The 14,671-nt window shown below is 27.9% G+C and overlaps 1 long non-coding RNA gene across 1 annotated transcript; it reads left to right on the top strand.

Moving 5' to 3' along the window:
• The first annotated feature begins 10,851 nt into the window (after window positions 1–10,851).
• LOC147657966 (uncharacterized) lies at window positions 10,852–12,381 on the top strand. Its single transcript, XR_015291427.1, has 3 exons — window positions 10,852–11,207; window positions 11,316–11,399; window positions 11,712–12,381. It is a non-coding gene; the product is annotated as an uncharacterized LOC147657966 (long non-coding RNA).
• Window positions 12,382–14,671: the final 2,290 nt, after the last annotated feature.

Genomic DNA, 14,671 nt, shown 5'->3' with positions numbered 1-14,671 from the left:
AACGAGAAGAATTTTTTTTTTCCTCAGATTTTATTACATGCAATTTTCCATCTGTGTAATTGAATAAGAAAAAGAAAAAAATTAAGGAATAAGGAATGAGAGAGAGGGAGAGAGAGAGAGAGAGAGAGAGAGAGAGACGAAAGAAAGAAAGAACAACTACCCGGAATATAAGGGTAGTAATTTTCGTATATAGGAAAGCGCCTAATGTTTAAAAGAGTAAAATAGATAAATGAACGGGGAAAAAAGTTAAAGAAATGAAAAATATATATATATATAAATATAAATAAAAAAATAAATAAATAAATTCATATTTGCGTATGTAGATGTATATACAAATAATGTATATCCAGATTCATACGCATTTATATAATTATATTGAATTATTATTAACGAAAAAATAGATGAACTTATATATTATTTGTTGGGAGAACATATATTATACGATATTTAATATATTTAGGATATTTATTTGTTGATTTGGTGATATGAAAAAAAAAAAAATATATATATATATATAAAACATAGATTAAAAAAAAAAAAATATATATATATATACATAAATAGTTAAATAATTTTTACAAGGCCTATGAAAAAAAACAAACGAAACATGGTATTTCAAGGGGGAAAAAAATCGATTGATCATATTCGCGGTTTTAATCCATCAACTTTTATCTTTTCTTTACCTTACTCGTCGCTTTTCGCGAAGTCAGATGAGCGAAACAACAATTCGATCTAAGAAAAAAAAAAAAAAAGAACAAGAGTTCACGCGATATCTTGTCTTCTTGTCGCGATCGATTCATTTTTTTTTTTTTTTTTTTTTTCTTTTTCTCACTTTCTCAATCCGTTATAATAAATGTTAGATAGAAATAATGTTGAATTTATTAAAAAAAAAAAAAAAAGCAAAAAAAAAAAATAATGGGGACGCAGGAATTTTTATCGTAATATTTTATATGAATTTTACCACACTTGTCATTCGTAGCTCGAGAGATTGACGCGCGAGAAATAAGTGCAATTAATTATTATTATTATTATTATTCGATCGTGCTGCTATTAAAAGGATGCCTAGATGATTATAACTATTGCTACTGGCCTAACGTGTACAATTTTATTTTTAAAGATGTATCGATATTTCGTTTCCTCACGTTTTTACGTGATTAAATTTTTTTTTTTTTTTTTTTTTTCGATTTTTGAAAACGAAGCAAAGATCAAATCGGATGAAAAATGAATCGATCTCGATGAATTAATTTTTTTTTTCCTAAAAAAAAAAAAAAAAAAAAAGTATTTCTTAGATGTTTTATTTGAAAAAAAGAAAAAAAAAAAAGAAAAAAAGAACCAGAGAGAGAAATATATATATATATATAAATATATATATATATATATATATTTTTACGTTGATCGTAATTTCGATTATTTAGCAAATTCTTTTAGAGAGAGAGAGAGAGAGAGAGAGATATATATATGTACCAACGCGCAGTTCATTTCTACTGCATCTACCTACTGTTTTACATATTTATTAATTTTTTGTTGTCATTATGTGAACGATAAGCGGCGCGTGTACAGCTCTTTTGTTAACGACTCGTTATTGTATTGTCATTAATATTGTATTGTAACGCTTGAAAATTTTTTTAAATAATCTATCTCGACCAGCGGATAAACAATTTAAATCGTTTGCGTGTTGAATGTGTTGCTTTTTAAATTATTCGAATAATTTCGATCCTTCTTATGAAATTGTCAAATACGAATCAATTGATTATCGATCGATCGATATCGTGTTGAGAAAAGAGATCGTGTGAGAGGGGGGAAGGAGAAATATCGATGATGAAAAAAAAAAAATTTGGATAGAAATTTTACACGTAAAAAGAAAAGAAAAAAAAAAAAAAAGAAAAAAAAAAGAACCTAGCAATAAATTTTCTAAATTAGCGGATAGTTTAATTAAGATTATTGTGAAAGGTTGACGATTTTTCGATCGTTTTCGGATCATTTTTACGATTATTATTGCGACTGACGAAAAAAAAAAAAAAAAAAAAATTATTATCGAGGGAAATAGTTTTCTTTTTATCAAAGCGACAAATCGTATATATCCGTCGGAGAAATCGGATACAAGAATCGGATCGAATGTATCCAGATTGGAACCATTTTCCAGCAATAACCATTTTCGTACACAAATTTACAATTTACAGAATTTACAGATACGTAAATTTGCTTAACTTGGTTGACAAGAGAGAGAGAAAAAAAAAAAAAAATTAAAACTCGTTGCGTTGCAATCTCTGGAAGACAAAGGCGAGCTCGATGGAACGAAGATGGAAATGGTTAATTGATAATGCCGTGGTGAAGAAATGGCCGAAATTATTTACGTGCTTTGTGTAAATTAAATTTTACGTTGAGAGTAAAGGAGAGTTAGCGGTTCGTTGTTTACTTCTTGCCTTCTACTTGGAATTAATGGCCCTAAATGCTTTTCGTGATATTTCGTAATATTTTCAGGGCGAGTGAAAATCCAAAAATTTGATTCAAATCCGAATTTAATATTCATTATTCATATTCCTTTAAAAGCTTTTAGCTGAATATTTAAAAAAAAAAAAAAATCTTAAATTATTCACTGAATATGATTTATTTATGCAATTTCAATTAAACGTGTAAAGTAAATTAAAATACCGTAACCATTTCCATCCGTTCTTTTGATCCCCGATAATCGTATGTATATATATATATTGTATATTGGTTCGATTTTGAAATAACGCGAATATTTTTTTTTCCACAAATCGTTGTTGTAAAAATTTACTTTTCAAGTTTTTTTTTCTGATAATTATCGACTCGGTCGATTTCGATGTGCATTTTTTTTTTTTTTTTTTTTTTTTCGGAAGCAACGTTCGCGTTACTCGCGAGAAAAAAAAAGAAAAAGAAAAAAAAAAGAAAAAGAAGAACTAACAGTTACTTTTTTGTATTGTTAGAGTTCTAATTGTTGTACTTCTTGATTAGTTATTTTTTATAAGGCGAAATAATTTGTAAATAAAATAATAATAATAATAGTAATAATAATAATAACAACATTAATAATAACGATAATTCGTAAGATTCGAGGAGGAATAACAAGAGAGTAATAATTAGAAGTAAAGAAAAAAAAATAAATAAAAGTAAAAATAAAAAAAAAAAAAAAAAAAAGAAGAAGAAAACGAAAAGGCGGAAAACTTTTTTGTGATGGATGGTTACCCGTATAAATAAAAGGATAATTAACATTAATTAATCGATCGAGTTACCATCGTAGGGTAAAATCGAATCGAATCGATATCGAATTAATTATCCGTTAGGCTAACCGATAAATTAGTCATTGATCAACGAGCTAATTAACTTAGGCCGGATTCATGGAACTTTTACTCTGAGAAGTAGCAATGATTCGAGAAGAAACGTCGTTTTATCATTTTTTTTTTTTTTTTTTTTTTTCTTTTTTTTACCTACCCCCCCCCCGGGATTTTGAAGAGAAGAGGATGGGGGGAAGGGTCGTATGATGTGATCGGCATGGTTAGGGCCGTTACCGAAAATATCTCTTCTCTGTTCTTTTATGCGATTATACACGTTAAATACACGCGTACGGACATGCCACACCAACCAATTAATCGACGAATAAAAATAAATGAATAAATAAGTAAAACAAATGGATTTCGATTGGGGAACGAAAACGCGATTCTATCAGGCTGAAATCACATGAGGGGAGAATAATAAATTTTAATCGATCGATCATTCTGCGTCGAGATCACCGAAACAATCGAATGAAATTCAAACGAAAATCGATCGAATGATTATAATTGAAAGTAAAAATAATTGAAGAAAAAAAGAAAAAAGAAAAAAAAAAGGAAAAAGTTCGAATAGTTTAGAAATTGATTAAACGAATTTTAAATGATCCGCGAGAGAGAGAGAGAGAGAGAGAGAGAGAGAGAGAGAGAGAGGGAGGGAGAGAATGTTGGAAAAGATAAATGGAAAAAAGTGAGAAAAGAAAACGTGCGATCGCGTATGAAGGCGAAAACGGGAAAGAAGGAGGTGTGTGTGTGTGCCGAGCGTCTGGTTGAAAGAGAAATAGCAAAAAAAGAAAAAAAAAAAATTTATAAAGATATACGAATAATCTAGATAAAACGAGATACCAGATAACGAGATGACATACTCCATGCCTTACATAGAATTATCTAAGCCTAAGTAGATGTATCTAATTAGCCGTATTAATTCAGAAATAAATTACGAAATTACGTGGTGGTCAACAAAGAATCGAGAAATCGAACGTATGCACAAATCGGGTTTTGCGAATAGATCTTTGAAATGAATGAAAATGATTTGATTCGATATCTATTCAACGTCGCAACGCATTACGTTGTACATACATTTCCTTTTTATTTCTTTCTTTTTCTCTTCTAGAATATGAAAACGATATATAAGAAAGAAGAATTCTGTGATTATATTTGTAAAGAAAAGAAATGTTGATATTATCGATTTAGTTGTGTATGTGTTTTTATTTCAAAGAAAAAAGAAAAAAAAAGAAAAAAAAAAGAAACATTTATTTAGTATATTTAAAATATGAAACATTAGAAGAAATTAAAGTGGAAAGTGGTTGTGATAACTTGTTTGATCGTTTGGAGAGATATTTTCATCGACGATTAACCATAAACAAAGTGCACGATAGTTACGAATATATATATATATATATATATATATATATATATATATATATATATATATATTGTGTATATTCGTGTATATATGTATACATATATATATATATCTTTAGATTTCAATTGTTACTTACTAAATCATCGTCGATGAGAAGTTTCGATAAACGAAGTGAATTAGTTAAAGAAGTAGCCGCTAGGTTCGTTGTTGACCAAGCTTTTTTTTCTTAATCGATTTACATCCTTAATTAGAGTGGAAAATGGCGCTGATTAAATAGAAATTATCTTCAATTTTTGAATCGAAAGAGTTAGAACGGAAAAGAAAAGAAAGATAAATATAGTTGGCAATAAAAATTAATAAATTTGTCGAACGGTTATAATTAAGAAAAGAAAAAAAAGATAAATAATGAAACTGTAAATTAATAACGAATTGCGAATTCAAGTGATATGTTGATAAATATGTATATTCCTTAACGTTGATTTATTTCCCCAAAGAAAGATTTCATACATAGTTACCGTGTGATAAAGCAGATAGAAAAATAACAAATATTTATTAATCGTAACATTGTTTATTTATACGAAGGAAATATTATTAAAAATCCTATTCTTTATTCGTTTTAATTTATTTCTTTAATGTATAATTAAATTTATTAGTCATCCGATAACAACTTAATCACGATATCATATATGCAAATGCGATTGTGATTTAGAGACAAGTCACTAGTATGGGGGATAATGGTTAAAAGAAACGAATGTTTTTTTTTTTTGTTTTTTTTTTTATTTATTCCAAGATAAATATAGAATAATAAAATAATTTTAATTATGAACAAACATTTTTATTATCTATTATATCCGATAATAGTAACGAGCAAGTGAAAATTATCCAAGATTCAATCTTTTAATAAGTTTCTTTCTTAACAAGGTAAATGCAATGATTTTGATTATTATCGAAGAGATAAATTAGGTTAGTACTATTGTTCGTTTCTATCGATAAGAATAATATTATTAAGCGAAGAATTACGTAGACATTCTGGAAATGGTTGTTGTTCACTCGCGCATATATGTATGACGCATCCATGTTTGCAGCGTTTCTCAACCTCCAATAGGAAAGATTAAATTTTCTTTTTTTTATTTATGCGTTAAGTTTTTCTCTCTTTTATTTAAATCATTGGTTGAGAAACACTGAATTGACTTCTCGATATTACTGCTTTTTCCTAAATCTGAAGAAATTAGACGAATCGAGCTTATAATTTTGAAATTAAAAAAATTCCTCGCAGGAAAAAGTTTCAGAATGGAAGAAAAATTTTAATCAATTGAAAAAATTATTAGTCATCGGTTCGTCCAATTCTCTTTCTCGATTTTGATTTAATTTAAAACAGATTGTTGTCATCGAATAAAAAACGAGTAATTATCGAGGAATTATGCAAGAAATGGGTGAATAGAATCAACCGTCAGTATTGCAAAATATTTTTTGGCACGTATCATTTTCACAATAATAATAATAATAATAATAATAATTATAATAATTATAATAATAATAATAATATAATAATAATAATAATAATAATAATAATAATAATAATAATAATAATAATAATAATAATAATAATAATAATCTGTTACAACGAAACGAAAGAAACTTACACACACACACACACACACACACACACACACACACACACACACACACACACACACACACACACACACACACACACACACACACACACACAACACGCGCGCGTGCGCGCGCGGAGAATATTTTGCAAGTAACTGCGGTGGATTGAGATCATTGTGTGGTGAAATAACGTAATTGCACGTTCTCTTTCTTATTTCTCTATCGAAAGAAAGTGTTTCTTGTTCAAGCGTTGATCGTAAATGTTGTATGGACAGAACGAAGAATCGTTCCACGTGAGAGAACGTGTAGAATAAAAACTTGAAAGTGATGGCGATACCGTCGGTCTTCTCTCCAAAGTTAACCAATAAGCGAGCGAGGAAATAATATATATACATATACTATATATATATATAGAAAGAGAGAGAGAGAGAGCGAGAGAGTGGCCACGGTTGTGATAAGCTATTAGTTAAGTTAAAAATTAGTTGATTTACTAATTGGTAAATTAGACGAATCGTCCTAACCGGTTAGTGCGGCTTCATTGTCCTGATTTGTTGTTTGTCATTTCTTTTATTCTTTCCTGTGTTATTTTTAATAAATTCACGGATTATTTTGTTTAAATATGCCTGTGGTTTGTTTATTTATTCATCCCCGTTTATATATCTCCTTTTTTTTCTTTTTCTTCTTTCAACACCTTTATTTATAAAAATATATATATATATACCTTGATCGAAAAAGTTTGACAGAAACGAATTAGATTTAAACGAACTTTCGATTGAAAGTTAACCTTTCAGTGTGATTTTATTTTTCAAGAATGATCACGCATGATTTCAGCGGATTAAAAGGATATAGAACATAGTGAAATCTTGATGATTAAACGTTAAACATTTTTTATTTTTTTTCTTTTACGTTCAAGACACATTTTCTGGTATGTATTTCGACTATGGATAATTTTCATAATTTTTAAACAACTAACAACCAAACTAAACAATTCGATCGATAAATTCTCATTAATTATATATTATTTATGCAATTAATATTACAATTAACATGGAAATGTTTGCATCAACCAATATATTACTGTGAATAATAATTATAATATCTTTTGTTTCAAAGGTTAGATACGCTTTTCGAAATGTAATAATTATTAAACGTGGATCGTTTAAATTTGAAACATAATTTAGAGATACGTGGATAGACAAAGATTTAACTTAACCTATAATTTACTCGATTACTCAGCGCCATTTCTCACGAATATATCCCGAGTCAATGCACGAAACAACAGCAATAAAAAAAAAAGATTTTTAAGCGGTCACTATTCGATATTGTTAACGATAGTTACATACATATATATATATATATATAAATAGTCGATCGAGCTACGAACACGAGAAAGAAGAATAAAAATTTAACGAAGAAAAAGATCGTTATGTTGATTCGAGGCCTCTTGCCTCAGAATTATATTTTTATCGTTTAAATAATAAGGGAGGAGGAAGACCCAAAGTTTTTTGTAAATTTCTTCTTGTTCGTGTTCGAATTACGCTTTTTCTTATTTCTTTTCCGATGAAAAAGAAATTTTTTTTTAACAAGTTATTTTGTAAATAAATAATTTAAATTCTCTAAATTTCTATCCTGTTTGCAATCGCAACTATCGTTAATTTCGTTAAACTTTAAGATAAAAAAAAATAAAGGAAACTTATAGCTATGAAGATGGCAAATAAACTTTTCCCACTGTTTTCCATTTTTTTATATTTTTTTTTTTTTTGTTCTAAAAACTAAAAGAGAATTAGTGGTTAAAAGAAAGGAAGAAGCGTAATTCGCAAAGCTCGAGGAATATAATCGTTCAACGCGATAATACCAGATAATTGTGATAAAAATTTAAGTGAGAGAGAGAAAATGAGTGAGTGAGTGAGTGAGAGAGAGAGAGAGAGAGAGAGAGAGAGAGAGAGAGAGAAGCGTAACACAGGCGATGATATACCAATAGTTAGTTAGTTAATAATTGAACACATAGAAGTAGATAATTTTTTAGAGAAAATAAATTACAGGGAATATTTATACATACGCGTGCGTACAAAGCAAAATATATATACATATATATATAATAGTTGCACGCGTGCATGTAAAGTAAATATAAAACAAGACGAGATTTTATCCACGAAACAGACAAGTGATTGATATATATATATATATAAAAATTGATTTAAGGGCTGTATTAATCTACACGTAAATTAGAAAAGGATAGACAGAGATATACAGTACGATTAATCGATGAAAAGCATTAGAATTAATTATTATACCGATTAATTAATTGAATGCATACACGTGTATACATTTAACAGCAGCAGTAAAAATGATGTACTTGTATACATAAATACCAATACAATATTATTATTACAATTATTATTATATATTATACATACAAATATATTATATTGTATACACATTAGTGAATGTTCAATGTTGAAATAAAATACATATACGTTGTTTACACCATAACAGATTATATCTCCTCCGTGTTATTTTTCACTCATAATTCCTTTGTTTATTTCGATCATTTCGATAAAACTGTATCATGTTTTATTATTAGTCATTATCATTCGGATATTATTTATTTTTTATCCAGCATCTTTTCGTTTTATGGAAAACTTGAATGAAACTCGCTGAGATCTAGAAACACTATTTAATTTATTTATATCCGAAAAAAAGAAACGGCGGAAGAGAAGCGACATAAATAATGCAAAAAAAAAAAAAAATGAACGAAACTCGTGCATCCATGCGATATTTTCAACGTTTCAACGAAGAGAAAAAGAGGATACTTTTTATCGAGGTGTTAACACAACATTTATTATATATCATGTGCTTTCAGTTTTTCCGATTAATGTAGATAGATAATTTTGAAAACAACGATACAGAAGAAGTTGTTGTAAAATTTAATAAGCAAACAGGTTGGTCAACATTTTCATGATAGATTCTTCGAACAGATTTTAAATTACTCTTTGCATTGTTAATATCGCAATTTATTCGAAAGATCGTGTTCGAGAAACTCGTTGAAGGATTCCATTTTAACTTGGCTACGCGATTATCCTCCTGATTAATTTCCAATTCAATTCGTGAAAATAAGCACGATCGTAATTTTGCAAACGGAAGCTTGCAAAATTAGAAACAACTCTGATTCCTGTGCGTGACATAGTGTTCGCGAATACGATGATTTCACCAGTTATTGCAACGCGTGTGAACCAAGAAGTGTTTCCGATAAAAAGATGTTAACGCACAAGGAAAGAAAGATATAGAAAAGTAAAGACGAGTGAAAATCTTATCTCGCTTTGAAACGTGGATAAACGTATAAAATTTGTTTGTCCATGTGTGGTTTAGGCGAAGAAGAAAAGAAAATTAAAATTGAAAAGGTTAGAGAAAAATATATGGAAGTAATTTTGCAAATTCGATATATTCTGTTTCATCGATTCTCCATCCGCCTACGTCAAATAAATCGAACGCTATATTGTCATTTTAATTCGTGCTAGGGATACGAGAGATCCTTTCCTTCAATACGAGCCATTCTTCCAAGATAATAAATTAAAAAAGGGTATCGAAATTTGTTTTTTTTTTTCTTCACTCACGGATATTCTTTATTTTTTTCTTCACTCTTGCTATTCATTATAAATTTATTTTTTATTCATTGAATTTATATATGCGATTCGTATCTTGTATCTTTTATGCGTGAATTGAGTGTCACTGAGCATAATCGTTTGATTCTGTCTTTGGTCTTTTCCGCCTTTTTGAACCACCGTACGACGCGATATAGTGAACTCAGTGTAGTAGAAACAACAGGTATATCTATATAACATAGTTTGTTCCTATTTTCTTTATCAAATATTAGATTGTACTACATGAAATTGCCAATTTTAGAATAAATGACAATCAACCGCGACTTATAAACTCTACTTAACCTATATTTTGCTTAGCATATTTCGATGTTGTCCTCTTTATATTTCCTTGTATATTTCCTTTATGTAATAAGTTTATTTTTACATTAGTTTAATTGTTTTTTTGAGAAGTGAATAATATAGTGTTACCGAATGAATTTAGAATATTATTTCTGAATGAGTTTAAACTGGGCCATGATGTAGCCGAAGCATATTGAAATATTAGGTTAACTTTCAAAAAAGATTCTATCAATGAGAGGACCTTTCAGTGATGATTACAAAAATTCAAATCTGGAAATGAGAATCTTGAAAATGAATCTCGAGTCCGAAATCTATATTAAACAAAATAAACGTGAAAGCTAATCCACTAAACATTCGCAGATTTAGATGTATGAGTTTTTAGACATTTGTCAAGTGAAAAAAATTGAAAAAGTGAGTGCTACACCAACGGACAGAGGATCAAAAGTTACAGCGTTTGAGAGTATGCTTATTATATAAAGTTCGAAACGATACAAGTTCATTTTTGAATGAAATTATAACTCGTGATGAGAAACGGATACTATACGATAATTGTACACGATCTGGATAATAGTTGGATGCTAATGAAAATTCTAAACAAATGCCAAAACGATCATTATTGAAAAACTGTCAAAAAATTGATATCGTACATCAGAAATTGATTAAGAAACAAGCCGCATTAGTCAATAGACTTTTTTGATAATGTTTGACTATATACATCACATTTTATAAAAATTAGCTGAATCGAAATATGAATTCTTAACCTATTCATCATATTCATCGGATATTTCACCAACTGATTATCACTTGTTTGTCGAGAAGCTGTAATTTTAACATTAGAAGAATTTTTCACACTAAAATCATGAAGTTTTATAAAAATGGAATATGTCAGTTGAAATCTCGTTAAGAAAAGGTTTTAAAGTCAGTGACTCGTAGTTTTAACCGAATAAAGGTTATAGTTTCGAGAATATATTATTTCTCTTTCGATCAATAAAAACGGTAATTTCATGTGATACGATCTAATATATTCTTTCTTTTAATCGAATCATTTCATAACCTATTCTCTAATATTACCTTTATCGTATTATCGACCATGGATGAAATCAGAGAGTTGATTCTAACATCGATAATGGCATTGAAAAATTATGAAATTGTTTATTAAAGGAAAATATCAATTCGATAATAAAAGAGGTATGTATTTTTCTATAAATAATAAATTTTAAATTAATCTGTTGTTAATAATAAAATATACAAATAAAATAAAATTAAGTATAACGGACTTTATATTATTTTAATTATTAAACTTTTATTTAGTTCAGATTTTAATTATTCGATTCAATCCATTTTTCGCAATAATTATATTTAATTAATTTATTTTATAATTAATAATTTTATATTATTAACAATAATAATAATAATAATAATTGAAAGAAACTTTCACTTCTTTCTTTCTTTCTTCTTTTTTTCCCAATTAACGAACAATACATTTTTATTTGAAAGCAGTAATCTAGGTTCAACACGAGCTCAGACAATTTTTGATACTGGTTACACGAAATGCAACATCGATGAAATAACGCGAATGGAATAAAAAAGGAGAAAAATAAATTGGTGGAGATACGAAGCGGATGGCAGGAAAGAAGGTGTGTACGAGAAGGATTTTTCTATGTCGCGAAATTCGATGTGTCATAAAAATGTGAACAGAAAGCTTCGTTAAAGAAAAACGTTGAGAAAAGAATCTGATGTAATCGACGATAGAAGGAATATTATGAAATAATCGCAAACGTGACAAACGCAACGAGGAAATATAATTTTTTATATGGAACTAGCGTTGCTTGTGGCTTGAATAACCGTGGAAAGTAAAAGAAATAAATTTGAATAGACTTTTCTCGAATAAAAGATATTATTTGTAATTTCATGAAAATTACATATTTAAAGAGAGGAAAATCGAAAGAAAGAAATTTAATTTAATAGTATCGAATACTTTTGTATTAATCGATTAATTCGAATTTATATTAATTTATAATAATTTCGGATAGCATTATACATGTATAAATTTTATCTATAAAATACTGTAAAATTTATTTATTTGTAATATTCACTTATATATATATGACTAGTTACTAAATATACTTTTAAAAAGATATAACAAATAAATAATTTTTAAAAAATGTAAGCGAAACGAATTTAACATTGATAAAAGAATAACTCGCGTTGATGATGAATGGAAACCAATCCTTTTGCGAACTACTGCGTTGGAAATGATAGCAAAAAAATTTCAACGATATGAATATGAAATTTTATCGTGTATCTCCACTTTTTAATTTTTCCCTCGTAATATATATCCACGTAATTATTATTATTAGTATTTTTTCCAATGAAAGCAACGAAATTTGAAAAGCGAGGAGGATTTTTTCAAAAATTTTGCCGCGAAGAATAATTCCATTCAAGGAAAACAACGACAGGAACGCAACAACAACAAAACTTGAGGTATATTTTTTTTCTTCCATCATCATTTTTCACGATTTTATTCGAATCTGAACTGGAAAGTTTTACGGTCAGTCTCACGTAAAACAAAGTTGAAGAAACTTTTAAATTTACAACATTTATGATACACGTTAGATGCACAAATGTTGATTTTTTTTTTTTTTTTTTTTTTCGTCCTCTCGCTGCCAATCGCTCGTGCCTGAAACTTTGATAAACATCGATTTTCTTTGAAATTGCTTTTACATGTTTGAAAAGAAAAAGTTTCTCAAGCTTGGAGAAAACTTGTAACGTGACTTGCTTCCTCTTTCATTAAATTATCTTTAAAAACAAAAAAAAAAAAAAAAAAGAAAGTGTCGAATAGTCCATCGCATTTAATTTATAACTTTATTTTCAAGTTGAGAAATAAAAATTAAATTGGGATAAAAAGTCGACTCGACTCGATGAATATTTTTTAATATTCGAAACGATGCGACACGAAAATAAGTTCGAAAATTCTCTCCTCGACTAGATATGATCGATTTTCGTGATACTTTCAATTCAAATTTAATTATTTTGAATTTTCAGAAATAAAATAAATACACCAAGTTTTTATATGAAACGAATAAAATTTTGAACAAATTTGAAGAAATCAATTATCAGTTTTCACTGATTAATTTAAACATGATGTGAAAAATATTGTGACAAACGTTGTTTCAGGGATAAGTACATTAATGTTAAACGAATTGTTCAACAATGATGAACCTTAATACGTTTTATCATAATTTTAAATATACTCGTTTTTTTTAAACAATTCGTATTTTTACGTATTTCTGTTCAATCCTTTTCTTAAATTTTTGTTCTCCTTTCGTTCGATTAATTAAATTAACTAAATTGCAAGAACATTTTTAATTATATCATAATATTTTATATATAACGATTTTTAATTTTTTTACGATTTTTTTTTTCGATTTATCTAATATATAAGTGATATAAAGCTATTAAATTTCCAATAAAATCTTAAAAAAAATATCACGATATTTATCTATAAGAAGAGAATTTATATAATTAAAATTCTCTTCACATTTTATCACATAATGAAATCATGAGTGTAATTGTTTCAATTGATAATCTCGTTGAGTATAATAATAATTATACTTTTCACAATTTTCAAAAAACATCCTAAAACAAACGCATATTTGTTATCTCGGGCAAAAAAAATGTATATTACGAAACGTATAAATCATACTACTACGCGGACACTGTTTGCACTGTCGTACATATTGAGATTTTGTTTTCTTCTTTTTTTTTTTTTTTTTTTTTTCCAGAGAACAACGTTGACAATATTTTCAGGTTTCCAAAAAAATTCCAAGTCCAAACAAAAACTACGATCACGAATGATTATTACGAGAACATTATATATTTATATCTATGGTTAAATAAGAGTCATAATGATTGTAACAACGTCAATGTGCAAAGTATTATTTTATTAACGAAGATAAATAGTAATATAAGCGGATTAAAACGTTCATCGCGATGATTTAAATATAATCGACGCAATATCCAGAAAAATTGTTGCCACTTAAATTGTTGCCATATAAATCCAATCTTTTTCGAAAAAGAGGAAAAACCGTGTCCTATTTTTTTTTCTTTTTTTTTTAACCAATTAACCATTTATCGTTTCCTATAAATTAAAACTTTATTCCATACGATTATTTCTGTATTTGATCAAATTGCAATAAATGAATATGCGCACATCGAATAAAATCTTCATCGATGAAGAAGATTCGAGAGCAAATATCGTTTATTCGTGTTGAAATTGAAGAAAATGACTGGGATTGCGAGGAAAGCCGTGTTTTATTGTAGTAATGGAAAGAAAAAAAATTTCTCGTAAAAAAAGAATAACGTTACACGATATAATAAATATACTACACGTAACCTACCCTCGTGATTTTTGCAATGTTTCGATTGAGAAGAACCGATGTCTCCAATTTTAATCTGCT

This window comes from Apis florea, unplaced genomic scaffold, assembly GCF_048593485.1.
Source record: "Apis florea isolate Af1SG1 unplaced genomic scaffold, ASM4859348v1 contig_2492_pilon, whole genome shotgun sequence".
Classification (NCBI taxonomy): Eukaryota; Metazoa; Arthropoda; class Insecta; order Hymenoptera; family Apidae; genus Apis; species Apis florea.
The sequence above is the reverse complement of the archived record's forward strand: the minus strand, read 5'-3'. Positions and strand labels throughout refer to the sequence as shown.